The following is a 16,556-nucleotide window of genomic DNA, read 5'->3' as shown; positions in this document are numbered from 1 at the left end:
CCCCTATCCTCTACAACTGACTGTTTCACTGTTTCACTGTCCCCTATCCTCTGCAACTGACTGTTTCACTGTCCCCTATCCTCTACAACTCACTTTTTCACTGTCCCTATCCTCTACAACTCACTGTTTCACTGTTTCACTGTCCCCTATCCTCTATAACTCACTGTTTCACTGTCCCCTATCCTCTCCAACTCACTGTTTCAATGTCCCCTATCCTCTACAACTCACTGTTTCTCTGTCCCTATCCTCTACAACTCACTGTTTCACTGTCCCCTATCCTCTACAACTCACTGTTTCACTGTCCCCTATCCTCTGCAACTGACTGTTTCACTGTCCCCTATCCTCTACAACTCACTGTTTCACTGTCCCTATCCTCTACAACTCACTGTTTCACTGTTTCACTGTCCCCTATCCTCTACAACTCACTGTTTCACTGTTTCACTGTCCCCTATCCTCTACAACTGACTGTTTCACTGTTTCACTGTCCCCTATCCTCTGCAACTGACTGTTTCACTGTCCCCTATCCTCTACAACTCACTTTTTCACTGTCCCTATCCTCTACAACTCACTGTTTCACTGTTTCACTGTCCCCTATCTTCTACAACTCACTGTTTCACTGTCCCCTATCCTCTCCAACTCACTGTTTCAATGTCCCCTTTCCTCTACAACTCACTGTTTCACTGTCCCTATCCTCTACAACTCACTGTTTCACTGTCCCCTATCCTCTACAACTCACTGTTTCACTGTCCCCTATCCTCTCCAACTCACTGTTTCACTGTCTCCTATCCTCTACAACTCACTGTTTCACTGTCCCCTATCCTCTCCAACTCACTGTTTCAATGTCCCCTATCCTCTACAACTCACTGTTTCACTTTCCCCTATCCTCTACAACTCACTGTTTCACTTTTTTTTCACTGTCCCTATCCTCTACAACTCACTGTTTCACTGTTTCACTGTCCCCTATCCTCTACAACTCACTGTTTCACTTTCCCCTATCCTCTCCAACTCACTGTTTCAATGTCCCCTATCCTCTACAACTCACTGTTTCACTTTCCCCTATCCTCTCCAACTCACTGTTTCAATGTCCCCTATCCTCTACAACTCACTGTTTCACTGTCCCTATCCTCTACAACTCACTGTTTCACTGTCCCCTATCCTCTACAACTCACTGTTTCACTGTCCCCTATCCTCTGCAACTGACTGTTTCACTGTCCCCTATCCTCTACAACTCAATGTTTCACTGTCCCTATCCTCTACAACTCACTGTTTCACTGTTTCACTGTCCCCTATCCTCTACAACTCACTGTTTCACTGTCCCCTATCCTCTACAACTGACTGTTTCACTGTTTCACTGTCCCCTATCCTCTGCAACTGACTGTTTCACTGTCCCCTATCCTCTACAACTCACTTTTTCACTGTCCCTATCCTCTACAACTCACTGTTTCACTGTTTCACTGTCCCCTATCCTCTACAACTCACTGTTTCACTGTCCCCTATCCTCTCCAACTCACTGTTTCAATGTCCCCTATCCTCTACAACTCACTGTTTCACTGTCCCTATCCTCTACAACTCACTGTTTCACTGTCCCCTATCCTCTACAACTCACTGTTTCACTGTCCCCTATCCTCTCCAACTCACTATTTCACTGTCTCCTATCCCCCACAACTCACTGTTTCACTGTCCCCTAACCTCTACAACTCACTGTTTCACTGTCCCCTGTCCTCTCCAACTCACTGTTTCACTGTCCCCTAACCTCTACATCTCACTGTTTCATTGTCCCCTATCCTCTACAGCTGACTGTTTCATTGTCCCCTATCCTCTACAGCTGACTGTTTCACTGTCCCCTATCCTCTACAGCTGACTGTTTCCCTGTCTCCTATCCTCTACAGCTGACTGTTTCACTGTCCCCTATCCTATACAACTCACTGTTTCACTGTCCCTATCCTCTACAACTCACTGTTTCACTGTTTCACTGTCCCCTATCCTCTCCAACTCACTGTTTCAATGTCCCCTATCCTCTACAACTCACTGTTTCACTGTCCCTATCCTCTACAACTCACTGTTTCACTGTTTCACTGTCCCCTATCCTCTACAACTCACTGTTTCACTGTCCCCTATCCTCTCCAACTCACTGTTTCAATGTCCCCTATCCTCTACAACTCACTGTTTCACTGTCCCTATCCTCTACAACTCACTGTGTCACTGTCCCCTATCCTCTACAACTCACTGTTTCACTGTCCCCTATCCTCTCCAACTCACTGTTTCACTGTCTCCTATCCTCTACAACTCACTGTTTCACTGTCCACTATCCTCTACAGCTGACTGTTTCACTGTCCTCTATCCTCTACATCTCACTGTTTCCCTGTCCCCTATCATCTACAACTCACTGTTTCACTGTCCCCTATCCTCTACAACTCACTGTTTCACTGTCCCCTATCCTCTACAACTGACTGTTTCACTGTTTCACTGTCCCCTATCCTCTGCAACTGACTGTTTCACTGTCCCCTATCCTCTACAACTCACTGTTTCACTGTGCCTATCCTCTACAACTCACTGTTTCACTGTTTCACTGTCCCCTATCCTCTACAACTCACTGTTTCACTGTTTCACTGTCCCCTATCCTCTACAACTGACTGTTTCACTGTTTCACTGTCCCCTATCCTCTGCAACTGACTGTTTCACTGTCCCCTTTCCTCTACAACTCACTTTTTCACTGTCCCTATCCTCTAAAACTCACTGTTTCACTGTTTCACTGTCCCCTATCCTCTACAACTCACTGTTTCACTTTCCCCTATCCTCTCCAACTCACTGTTTCAATGTCCCCTATCCTCTACAACTCACTGTTTCACTGTCCCTATCCTCTACAACTCACTGTTTCACTGTCCCCTATCCTCTACAACTCACTGTTTCATTGTCCCCTATCCTCTGCAACTGACTGTTTCACTGTCCCCTATCCTCTACAACTCAATGTTTCACTGTCCCTATCCTCTACAACTCACTGTTTCACTGTTTCACTGTCCCCTATCCTCTACAACTCACTGTTTCACTGTCCCCTATCCTCTACAACTGACTGTTTCACTGTTTCACTGTCCCCTATCCTCTGAAACTGACTGTTTCACTGTCCCCTATCCTCTACAACTCACTTTTTCACTGTCCCTATCCTCTACAACTCACTGTTTCACTGTTTCACTGTCCCCTATCCTCTACAACTCACTGTTTCACTGTCCCCTATCCTCTCCAACTCACTGTTTCAATGTCCCCTATCCTCTACAACTCACTGTTTCACTGTCCCTATCCTCTACAACTCACTGTTTCACTGTCCCCTATCCTCTACAACTCACTGTTTCACTGTCCCCTATCCTCTCCAACTCACTGTTTCACTGTCTCCTATCCTCTACAACTCACTGTTTCACTGTCCCCTAACCTCTACAACTCACTGTTTCACTGTCCCCTGTCCTCTCCAACTCACTGTTTCACTGTCCCCTAACCTCTACATCTCACTGTTTCATTGTCCCCTATCCTCTACAGCTGACTGTTTCATTGTCCCCTATCCTCTACAGCTGACTGTTTCACTGTCCCCTATCCTCTACAGCTGACTGTTTCCCTGTCTCCTATCCTCTACAGCTGACTGTTTCACTGTCCCCTATCCTATACAACTCACTGTTTCACTGTCCCTATCCTCTACAACTCACTGTTTCACTGTTTCACTGTCCCCTATCCTCTACAACTCACTGTTTCACTGTCCCCTATCCTCTCCAACTCACTGTTTCACTGTCTCCTATCCTCTACAACTCACTGTTTCACTGTCCACTATCCTCTACAGCTGACTGTTTCACTGTCCTCTATCCTCTACATCTCACTGTTTCACTGTCCCCTATCATCTACAACTCACTGTTTCACTGTCCCCTATCCTCTACAACTCACTGTTTCACTGTCCCCTATCCTCTACAACTGACTGTTTCACTGTTTCACTGTCCCCTATCCTCTGCAACTGACTGTTTCACTGTCCCCTATCCTCTACAGCTGACTGTTATCACTGTCCCTGTCCTCTACAACTCACTGTTTCACTGTTTCACTGTCCCCTATCCTCTACAACTCACTGTTTCACTGTTTCACTGTCCCCTATCCTCTACAACTGACTGTTTCACTGTTTCACTGTCCCCTATCCTCTGCAACTGACTGTTTCACTGTCCCCTATCCTCTACAACTCACTTTTTCACTGTCCCTATCCTCTACAACTCACTGTTTCACTGTTTCACTGTCCCCTATCCTCTATAACTCACTGTTTCACTGTCCCCTATCCTCTCCAACTCACTGTTTCAATGTCCCCTATCCTCTACAACTCACTGTTTCACTGTCCCTATCCTCTACAACTCACTGTTTCACTGTCCCCTATCCTCTACAACTCACTGTTTCACTGTCCCCTATCCTCTGCAACTGACTGTTTCACTGTCCCCTATCCTCTACAACTCACTGTTTCACTGTCCCTATCCTCTACAACTCACTGTTTCACTGTTTCACTGTCCCCTATCCTCTACAACTCACTGTTTCACTGTTTCACTGTCCCCTATCCTCTACAACTGACTGTTTCACTGTTTCACTGTCCCCTATCCTCTGCAACTGACTGTTTCACTGTCCCCTATCCTCTACAACTCACTTTTTCACTGTCCCTATCCTCTACAACTCACTGTTTCACTGTTTCACTGTCCCCTATCCTCTATAACTCACTGTTTCACTGTCCCCTATCCTCTCCAACTCACTGTTTCAATGTCCCCTATCCTCTACAACTCACTGTTTCTCTGTCCCTATCCTCTACAACTCACTGTTTCACTGTCCCCTATCCTCTACAACTCACTGTTTCACTGTCCCCTATCCTCTGCAACTGACTGTTTCACTGTCCCCTATCCTCTACAACTCACTGTTTCACTGTCCCTATCCTCTACAACTCACTGTTTCACTGTTTCACTGTCCCCTATCCTCTACAACTCACTGTTTCACTGTTTCACTGTCCCCTATCCTCTACAACTGACTGTTTCACTGTTTCACTGTCCCCTATCCTCTGCAACTGACTGTTTCACTGTCCCCTATCCTCTACAACTCACTTTTTCACTGTCCCTATCCTCTACAACTCACTGTTTCACTGTTTCACTGTCCCCTATCTTCTACAACTCACTGTTTCACTGTCCCCTATCCTCTCCAACTCACTGTTTCAATGTCCCCTTTCCTCTACAACTCACTGTTTCACTGTCCCTATCCTCTACAACTCACTGTTTCACTGTCCCCTATCCTCTACAACTCACTGTTTCACTGTCCCCTATCCTCTCCAACTCACTGTTTCACTGTCTCCTATCCTCTACAACTCACTGTTTCACTGTCCCCTATCCTCTACAACTCACTGTTTCACTGTCCCCTATCCTCTCCAACTCACTGTTTCACTGTCCACTATCCTCTACAGCTGACTGTTTCACTGTCCCCTATCCTCTACATCTCACTGTTTCACTGTCCCCTATCCTCTACAACTCACTGTTTCACTGTCCCCTATCCTCTACAGCTGACTGTTTCACTGTCCCCTATCCTCTACAACTCACTGTTTCACTGTCCCCTATCCTCTACAGCTGACTGTTTCACTGTCCCCTATCCTCTACAACTCACTGTTTCACTGTCCCCTATCCTCTACAGCTGACTGTTTTACTGTCCCCTATCCTCTACAACTCACTGTTTCACTGTCCCCTATCCTATACACCTGACTGTTTCACTGTCCCCTATCCTCTACAGCTGACTGTTTCACTGTCCCCTATCCTCTACAGCTGAATGTTATCACTGTTTCACTGTCCCCATCCTCTACAACTCACTGTTTCACTGTCCCCTATCCTCTACAGCTGACTGTTTCACTGTCCCCTATCCTCTACAACTCACTGTTTCACTGTCCCCTATCCTCTACAACTCACTGTTTCACTGTCCCCTATCCTCTACAACTGACTGTTTCACTGTCCCTATCCTCTACAACTCACTGTTTCACTGTCCCCTATCCTCTACAACTCACTGTTTCACTGTCTCCTATCCTCTACAACTCACTGTTTCACTGTCCCCTAACCTCTACAACTTACTGTTTCACTGTCCCCTGTCCTCTCCAACTCACTGTTTCACTGTCCCCTATCCTCTACATCTCACTGTTTCACTGTCCCCTATCCTCTACAGCTGACTGTTTCATTGTCCCCTATCCTCTACAGCTGACTGTTTCACTGTCCCCTATCCTCTACAGCTGACTGTTTCCCTGTCTCCTATCCTCTACAGCTGACTGTTTCACTGTCCCCTATCCTATACAACTCACTGTTTCACTGTCCCTATCCTCTACAACTCACTGTTTCACTGTTTCACTGTCCCCTATCCTCTACAACTCACTGTTTCACTGTCCCCTATCCTCTCCAACTCACTGTTTCACTGTCTCCTATCCTCTACAACTCACTGTTTCACTGTCCACTATCCTCTACAGCTGACTGTTACACTGTCCTCTATCCTCTACATCTCACTGTTTCACTGTCCCCTATCATCTACAACTCACTGTTTCACTGTCCCCTATCCTCTACAACTCACTGTTTCACTGTCCCCTATCCTCTACAACTGACTGTTTCACTGTTTCACTGTCCCCTATCCTCTGCAACTGACTGTTTCACTGTCCCCTATCCTCTACAACTCACTGTTTCACTGTCCCTATCCTCTACAACTCACTGTTTCACTGTTTCACTGTCCCCTATCCTCTACAACTCACTGTTTCACTGTTTCACTGTCCCCTATCCTCTACAACTCACTGTTTCACTGTCCCCTATCCTCTGCAACTGACTGTTTCACTGTCCCCTATCCTCTACAACTCACTGTTTCACTGTCCCTATCCTCTACAACTCACTGTTTCACTATTTCACTGTCCCCTATCCTCTACAACTCACTGTTTCACTGTTTCACTGTCCCCTATCCTCTACAACTGACTGTTTCACTGTTTCACTGTCCCCTATCCTCTGCAACTGACTGTTTCACTGTCCCCTATCCTCTACAACTCACTTTTTCACTGTCCCTATCCTCTACAACTCACTGTTTCACTGTTTCACTGTCCCCTATCTTCTACAACTCACTGTTTCACTGTCCCCTATCCTCTCCAACTCACTGTTTCAATGTCCCCTTTCCTCTACAACTCACTGTTTCACTGTCCCTATCCTCTACAACTCACTGTTTCACTGTCCCCTATCCTCTACAACTCACTGTTTCACTGTCCCCTATCCTCTCCAACTCACTGTTTCACTGTCTCCTATCCTCTACAACTCACTGTTTCACTGTCCCCTAACCTCTACAACTCACTGTTTCACTGTCCCCTGTCCTCTCCAACTCACTGTTTCACTGTCCCCTATCCTCTACATCTCACTGTTTCACTGTCCCCTATCCTCTACAGCTGACTGTTTCATTGTCCCCTATCCTCTACAGCTGACTGTTTCACTGTCCCCTATCCTCTACAGCTGACTGTTTCCCTGTCTCCTATCCTCTACAGCTGACTGTTTCACTGTCCCCTATCCTATACAACTCACTGTTTCACTGTCCCTATCCTCTAAAACTCACTGTTTCACTGTTTCACTGTCCCCTATCCTCTACAACTCACTGTTTCACTGTCCCCTATCCTCTCCAACTCACTGTTTCACTGTCTCCTATCCTCTACAACTCACTGTTTCACTGTCCACTATCCTCTACAGCTGACTGTTATACTGTCCTCTATCCTCTACATCTCACTGTTTCACTGTCCCCTATCATCTACAACTCACTGTTTCACTGTCCCCTATCCTCTACAACTCACTGTTTCACTGTCCCCTATCCTCTACAACTGACTGTTTCACTGTTTCACTGTCCCCTATCCTCTGCAACTGACTGTTTCACTGTCCCCTATCCTCTACAACTCACTGTTTCACTGTCCCTATCCTCTACAACTCACTGTTTCACTGTTTCACTGTCCCCTATCCTCTACAACTCACTGTTTCACTGTTTCACTGTCCCCTATCCTCTACAACTGACTGTTTCACTGTTTCACTGTCCCCTATCCTCTGCAACTGACTGTTTCACTGTCCCCTATCCTCTACAACTCACTTTTTCACTGTCCCTATCCTCTACAACTCACTGTTTCACTGTTTCACTGTCCCCTATCCTCTATAACTCACTGTTTCACTGTCCCCTATCCTCTCCAACTCACTGTTTCAATGTCCCCTATCCTCTACAACTCACTGTTTCACTGTCCCTATCCTCTACAACTCACTGTTTCACTGTCCCCTATCCTCTACAACTCACTGTTTCACTGTCCCCTATCCTCTGCAACTGACTGTTTCACTGTCCACTATCCTCTACAACTCACTGTTTCACTGTCCCTATCCTCTACAACTCACTGTTTCACTATTTCACTGTCCCCTATCCTCTACAACTCACTGTTTCACTGTTTCACTGTCCCCTATCCTCTACAACTGACTGTTTCACTGTTTCACTGTCCCCTATCCTCTGCAACTGACTGTTTCACTGTCCCCTATCCTCTACAACTCACTTTTTCACTGTCCCTATCCTCTACAACTCACTGTTTCACTGTTTCACTGTCCCCTATCTTCTACAACTCACTGTTTCACTGTCCCCTATCCTCTCCAACTCACTGTTTCAATGTCCCCTTTCCTCTACAACTCACTGTTTCACTGTCCCTATCCTCTACAACTCACTGTTTCACTGTCCCCTATCCTCTACAACTCACTGTTTCACTGTCCCCTATCCTCTCCAACTCACTGTTTCACTGTCTCCTATCCTCTACAACTCACTGTTTCACTGTCCCCTATCCTCTACAACTCACTGTTTCACTGTCCCCTATCCTCTCCAACTCACTGTTTCACTGTCCACTATCCTCTACAGCTGACTGTTTCACTGTCCCCTATCCTCTACATCTCACTGTTTCACTGTCCCCTATCCTCTACAACTCACTGTTTCACTGTCCCCTATCCTCTACAGCTGACTGTTTCACTGTCCCCTATCCTCTACAACTCACTGTTTCACTGTCCCCTATCCTCTACAGCTGACTGTTTTACTGTCCCCTATCCTCTACAACTCACTGTTTCACTGTCCCCTATCCTATACACCTGACTGTTTCACTGTCCCCTATCCTCTACAACTCACTGTTTCACTGTCCCTATCCTCTACAACTCACTGTTTCACTGTCCCCTATCCTCTACAACTCACTGTTTCACTGTCCCCTATCCTCTGCAACTGACTGTTTCACTGTCCACTATCCTCTACAACTCACTGTTTCACTGTCCCTATCCTCTACAACTCACTGTTTCACTATTTCACTGTCCCCTATCCTCTACAACTCACTGTTTCACTGTTTCACTGTCCCCTATCCTCTACAACTGACTGTTTCACTGTTTCACTGTCCCCTATCCTCTGCAACTGACTGTTTCACTGTCCCCTATCCTCTACAACTCACTTTTTCACTGTCCCTATCCTCTACAACTCACTGTTTCACTGTTTCACTGTCCCCTATCTTCTACAACTCACTGTTTCACTGTCCCCTATCCTCTCCAACTCACTGTTTCAATGTCCCCTTTCCTCTACAACTCACTGTTTCACTGTCCCTATCCTCTACAACTCACTGTTTCACTGTCCCCTATCCTCTACAACTCACTGTTTCACTGTCCCCTATCCTCTCCAACTCACTGTTTCACTGTCTCCTATCCTCTACAACTCACTGTTTCACTGTCCCCTATCCTCTACAACTCACTGTTTCACTGTCCCCTATCCTCTCCAACTCACTGTTTCACTGTCCACTATCCTCTACAGCTGACTGTTTCACTGTCCCCTATCCTCTACATCTCACTGTTTCACTGTCCCCTATCCTCTACAACTCACTGTTTCACTGTCCCCTATCCTCTACAGCTGACTGTTTCACTGTCCCCTATCCTCTACAACTCACTGTTTCACTGTCCCCTATCCTCTACAGCTGACTGTTTTACTGTCCCCTATCCTCTACAACTCACTGTTTCACTGTCCCCTATCCTATACACCTGACTGTTTCACTGTCCCCTATCCTCTACAGCTGACTGTTTCACTGTCCCCTATCCTCTACAGCTGACTGTTATCACTGTCCCCTATCCTCTACAACTCACTGTTATCACTGTTTCACTGTCCCCTATCCTCTACAGCTGAATGTTATCACTGTTTCACTGTCCCCATCCTCTACAACTCACTGTTTCAATGTCCCCTATCCTCTAAAACTGACTGTTTCACTGTCCCCTATCCTCTACAGCTGACTCTTTCACTGTCCCCATCCTCTACAGCTGACTGTTTCACTGTCCCCTATCCTATACAACTCACTGTTTCACTGTCCCCTATCCTGTACAGCTGACTGTTTCACTGTCCCCTATCCTCTACAACTCACTGTTTCACTGTCCACTATCCTCTACAGCTGACTGTTTCACTGTCCCCTATCCTCTACATCTCACTGTTTCACTGTCCCCTATCCTCTACAACTCACTGTTTCACTGTCCCCTATCCTCTACAGCTGACTGTTTCACTGTCCCCTATCCTCTACAACTCACTGTTTCACTGTCCCCTATCCTCTACAGCTGACTGTTTTACTGTCCCCTATCCTCTACAACTCACTGTTTCACTGTCCCCTATCCTATACACCTGACTGTTTCACTGTCCCCTATCCTCTACAGCTGACTGTTTCACTGTCCCCTATCCTCTACAGCTGACTGTTATCACTGTCCCCTATCCTCTACAACTCACTGTTATCACTGTTTCACTGTCCCCTATCCTCTACAGCTGAATGTTATCACTGTTTCACTGTCCCCATCCTCTACAACTCACTGTTTCACTGTCCCCTATCCTCTAAAACTGACTGTTTCACTGTCCCCTATCCTCTACAGCTGACTCTTTCACTGTCCCCATCCTCTACAGCTGACTGTTTCACTGTCCCCTATCCTATACAACTCACTGTTTCACTGTCCCCTATCCTGTACAGCTGACTGTTTCACTGTCCCCTATCCTCTACAACTCACTGTTTCACTGTCCCCTATCCTCTACAACTCACTGTTTCACTGTCCCCTATCCTCTACAACTGACTGTTTCACTGTTTCACTGTCCCCTATCCTCTGCAACTGACTGTTTCACTGTCCCCTATCCTCTACAACTCACTTTTTCACTGTCCCTATCCTCTACAACTCACTGTTTCACTGTTTCACTGTCCCCTATCCTCTACAACTCACTGTTTCACTGTCCCCTATCCTCTCCAAATCACTGTTTCAATGTCCCCTATCCTCTACAACTCACTGTTTCACTGTCCCTATCCTCTACAACTCACTGTTTCACTGTCCCCTATCCTCTACAACTGACTGTTTCACTGTCCCCTATCCTCGGCAACTGGCTGTTTCACTGTCCCCTATCCTCTACAACTCACTGTTTCACTGTCCCTATCCTCTACAACTCACTGTTTCACTGTCCCCTATCCTCTACAACTCACTGTTTCACTGTTTCACTGTCCCCTATCCTCTACAACTGACTGTTTCACTGTTTCACTGTCCCCTATCCTCTGCAACTGACTGTTTCACTGTCCCCTATCCTCTACAACTCACTTTTTCACTGTCCCTATCCTCTACAACTCACTGTTTCACTGTTTCACTGTCCCCTATCCTCTACAACTCACTGTTTCACTGTCCCCTATCCTCTCCAAATCACTGTTTCAATGTCCCCTATCCTCTACAACTCACTGTTTCACTGTCCCTATCCTCTACAACTCACTGTTTCACTGTCCCCTATCCTCTACAACTAACTGTTTCACTGTCCCCTATCCTCTGCAACTGACTGTTTCACTGTCCCCTATCCTCTACAACTCACTGTTTCACTGTCCCTATCCTCTACAACTCACTGTTTCACTGTCCCCTATCCTCTACAACTCACTGTTTCACTGTTTCACTGTCCCCTATCCTCTACAACTGACTGTTTCACTGTTTCACTGTCCCCTATCCTCTGCAACTGACTGTTTCACTGTCCCCTATCCTCTACAACTCACTTTTTCACTGTCCCTATCCTCTACAACTCACTGTTTCACTGTTTCACTGTCCCCTATCCTCTACAACTCACTGTTTCACTGTCCCCTATCCTCTCCAAATCACTGTTTCAATGTCCCCTATCCTCTACAACTCACTGTTTCACTGTCCCTATCCTCTACAACTCACTGTTTCACTGTCCCCTATCCTCTACAACTAACTGTTTCACTGTCCCCTATCCTCTGCAACTGACTGTTTCACTGTCCCCTATCCTCTACAACTCACTGTTTCACTGTCCCTATCCTCTACAACTCACTGTTTCACTGTTTCACTGTCCCCTATCCTCTACAACTCACTGTTTCACTGTCCCCTATCCTCTACAACTGACTGTTTCACTGTTTCACTGTCCCCTATCCTCTGCAACTGACTGTTTCACTGTCCCCTATCCTCTACAACTCACTTTTTCACTGTCCCTATCCTCTACAACTCACTGTTTCACTGTTTCACTGTCCCCTATCCTCTACAACTCACTGTTTCACTGTCCCCTATCCTCTCCAACTCACTGTTTCAATGTCCCCTATCCTCTACAACTCAATGTTTCACTGTTTCACTGTCCCCTATCCTCTACAACTGACTGTTTCACTGTTTCACTGTCCCCTATCCTCTGCAACTGACTGTTTCACTGTCCCTATCCTCTACAACTCACTGTTTCACTGTCCCCTATCCTCTACAACTCACTGTTTCACTGTCCCCTATCCTCTCCAACTCACTATTTCACTGTCTCCTATCCTCTACAACTCACTGTTTCACTGTCCCCTATCCTCTACAACTCACTGTTTCACTGTCCCCTATCCTCTCCAACTCACTGTTTCACTGTCCACTATCCTCTACAGCTGACTGTTTCACTGTCCCCTATCCTCTACATCTCACTGTTTCACTGTCCCCTATCCTCTACAACTCACTGTTTCACTGTCCCCTATCCTTTACAGCTGACTGTTTCACTGTCCCCTATCCTCTACAACTCACTGTTTCACTGTCCCCTATCCTCTACAGCTGACTGTTTTACTGTCCCCTATCCTCTACAACTCACTGTTTCACTGTCCCCTATCCTATACACCTGACTGTTTCACTGTCCCCTATCCTCTACAGCTGACTGTTTCACTGTCCCCTATCCTCTACAGCTGACTGTTATCACTGTCCCCTATCCTCTACAACTCACTGTTTCACTGTCTCCATCCTCTACAACTCACTGTTATCACTGTTTCACTGTCCCCATCCTCTACAACTCACTGTTTCACTGTCCCCTATCCTCTAAAACTGACTGTTTCACTGTCCCCTATCCTCTACAGCTGACTCTTTCACTGTCCCCATCCTCTACAGCTGACTGTTTCACTGTCCCCTATCCTATACAACTCACTGTTTCACTGTCCCCTATCCTCTACAGCTGACTTTTTCACTGTCCCCATCCTCTACAACTCACTGTTTCACTGTCCCCTATCCTCTACAGCTGACTGTTTCACTGTCCCCTATCCTCTACAGCTGACTGTTTCACTGTCCCCATCCTCTACAGCTGACTGTTTCACTGTCCCCTATCCTATACAACTCACTGTTTCACTGTCCCCTATCCTCTACAGCTGAATGTTTCACTGTCCCCTATCCTCTACAACTCACTGTTCCACTGTCCCCTATCCTCTACAACTCACTGTTTCACTGTCCCCTATCCTCTACAGCTGACTGTTTCATTGTCCCCTATCCTCTACAGCTGACTGTTTCACTGTCCCCTATCCTCTACAGCTGACTGTTTCCCTGTCTCCTATCCTCTACAGCTGACTGTTTCACTGTCCAATATCCTCTACAACTCACTGTTTCGCTGTCCCTATCCTCTACAACTCACTGTTCCACTGTCCCCTATCCTCTACAACTCACTGTTTCACTGTCCCCTATCCTCTACAGCTGACTGTTTCATTGTCCCCTACCCTCTACAGCTGACTGTTTCACTGTCCCCTATCCTCTACAGCTGACTGTTTCCCTGTCTCCTATCCTCTACAGCTGACTATTTCACTGTCCAATATCCTCTACAACTCACTGTTTCACTGTCCCTATCCTCTACAACTCACTGTTTCACCGTTTCACTGTCCCCTATCCTCTACAACTCACTGTTTCACTGTCCCCTATCCTCTCCAACTCACTGTTTCAATGTCCCCTATCCTCTACAACTCACTGTTTCACTGTCCATATCCTCTACAACTCACTGTGTCACTGTCCCCTATCCTCTACAACTCACTGTTTCACTGTCCCCTATCATCTACAACTCACTGTTTCACTGTCCCCTATCCTCTACAACTGACTGTTTCACTGTTTCACTGTCCCCTATCCTCTGCAACTGACTGTTTCACTGTCCCCTATCCTCTACAACTCACTGTTTCACTGTCCCTATCCTCTACAACTCACTGTTTCACTGTCCCCTATCCTCTACAACTCACTGTTTCACTGTTTCACTGTCCCTTATCCTCTACAACTGACTGTTTCACTGTTTCACTGTCCCCTCTCCTCTGCAACTGACTGTTTCACTGTCCCCTATCCTCTACAACTCACTTTTCCACTGTCCCTATCCTCTACAACTCACTGTTTCACTGTTTCACTGTCCCCTATCCTCTACAACTCACTGTTTCACTGTCCCCTATCCTCTCCAACTCACTGTTTCAATGTCCCCTATCCTCTACAACTCACTGTTTCACTGTCCCTATCCTCTACAACTCACTGTTTTACTGTCCCCTATCCTCTACAACTCACTGTTTCACTGTCCCCTATCCTCTCCAACTCACTGTTTCACTGTCTCCTATCCTCTACAACTCACTGTTTCACTGTCCCCTATATTCTACAACTCATTGTTTCACTGTCCCTATCCTCTATAACTCACTGTTTCACTGTCCACTATCCTCTACAGCTGACTGTATCACTGTCCCCTATCCTCTACATCTCACTGTTTCACTGTCCCCTATCCTCTACAACTCACTGTTTCACTGTCCCCTATCCTCTACAGCTGACTGTTTCACTGTCCCCTATCCTCTACAACTCACTGTTTCACTGTCCCCTATCCTCTACAGCTGACTGTTTTACTGTCCCCTATCCTCTACAACTCACTGTTTCACTGTCCCCCATCCTATACAGCTGACTGTTTCACTTTCCCCTATCCTCTACAGCTGACTGTTTCACTGTCCCCTATCCTCTACAGCTGACTGTTATCACTGTCCCCTATCCTCTACAACTCACTGTTTCACTGTCTCCATCCTCTACAACTCACTGTTATCACTGTTTCACTGTCCCCTATCCTCTACAGCTGACAGTTATCACTGTTTCACTGTCCCCATCCTCTACAACTCACTGTGTCACTGTCCCCTATCCTCTAAAACTGACTGTTTCACTGTCCCCTATACTCTACAGCTGACTCTTTCACTGTCCCCATCCTCTACAGCTGACTGTTTCACTGTCCCCTATCCTATACAACTCACTGTTTCACTGTCCCCTATCCTCTACAGCTAACTGTTTCACTGTCCCTATCCTCTACAACTCACTGTGTCACTGTTCCCTATCCTCTACAACTCACTGTTTCACTGTCCCCTATCCTCTCCAACTCACTGTTTCACTGTCTCCTATCCTCTACAACTCACTGTTTCACTGTCCACTATCCTCTACAGCTGACTGTTTCACTGTCCTCTATCCTCTACATCTCACTGTTTCCCTGTCCCCTATCATCTACAACTCACTGTTTCACTGTCCCCTATCCTCTACAACTCACTTTTTCACTGTCCCCTATCCTCTACAACTCACTGTTTCACTGTCCCTATCCTCTACAACTCACTGTTTCACTGTCCCTATCCTCTACAACTGACTGTTTCACTGTTTCACTGTCCCCTATCCTCTGCAACTGACTGTTTCACTGTCCCCTATCCTCTACAACTCACTTTTTCACTGTCCCTATCCTCTACAACTCACTGTTTCACTGTTTCACTGTCCCCTATCCTCTACAACTCACTGTTTCACTTTCCCCTATCCTCTCCAACTCACTGTTTCAATGTCCCCTATCCTCTACAACTCACTGTTTCACTGTCCCTATCCTCTACAACTCACTGTTTCACTGTCCCCTATCCTCTACAACTCACTGTTTCACTGTCCCCTATCCTCTGCAACTGACTGTTTCACTGTCCCCTATCCTCTACAACTCAATGTTTCACTGTCCCTATCCTCTACAACTCACTGTTTCACTGTTTCACTGTCCCCTATCCTCTACAACTCACTGTTTCACTGTTTCACTGTCCCCTATCCTCTACAACTGACTGTTTCACTGTTTCACTGTCCCCTATCCTCTGCAACTGACTGTTTCACTGTCCCCTATCCTCTACAACTCACTTTTTCACTGTCCCTATCCTCTACAACTCACTGTTTCACTGTTTCACTGTCCCCTATCCTCTACAACTCACTGTTTCACTGTCCCCTATC

The sequence above is a fragment of the Oncorhynchus clarkii genome, chromosome 14, assembly GCF_045791955.1.
Source record: "Oncorhynchus clarkii lewisi isolate Uvic-CL-2024 chromosome 14, UVic_Ocla_1.0, whole genome shotgun sequence".
NCBI lineage: Eukaryota > Metazoa > Chordata > Actinopteri > Salmoniformes > Salmonidae > Oncorhynchus > Oncorhynchus clarkii.
Note: the sequence above shows the minus strand (reverse complement) of the source record.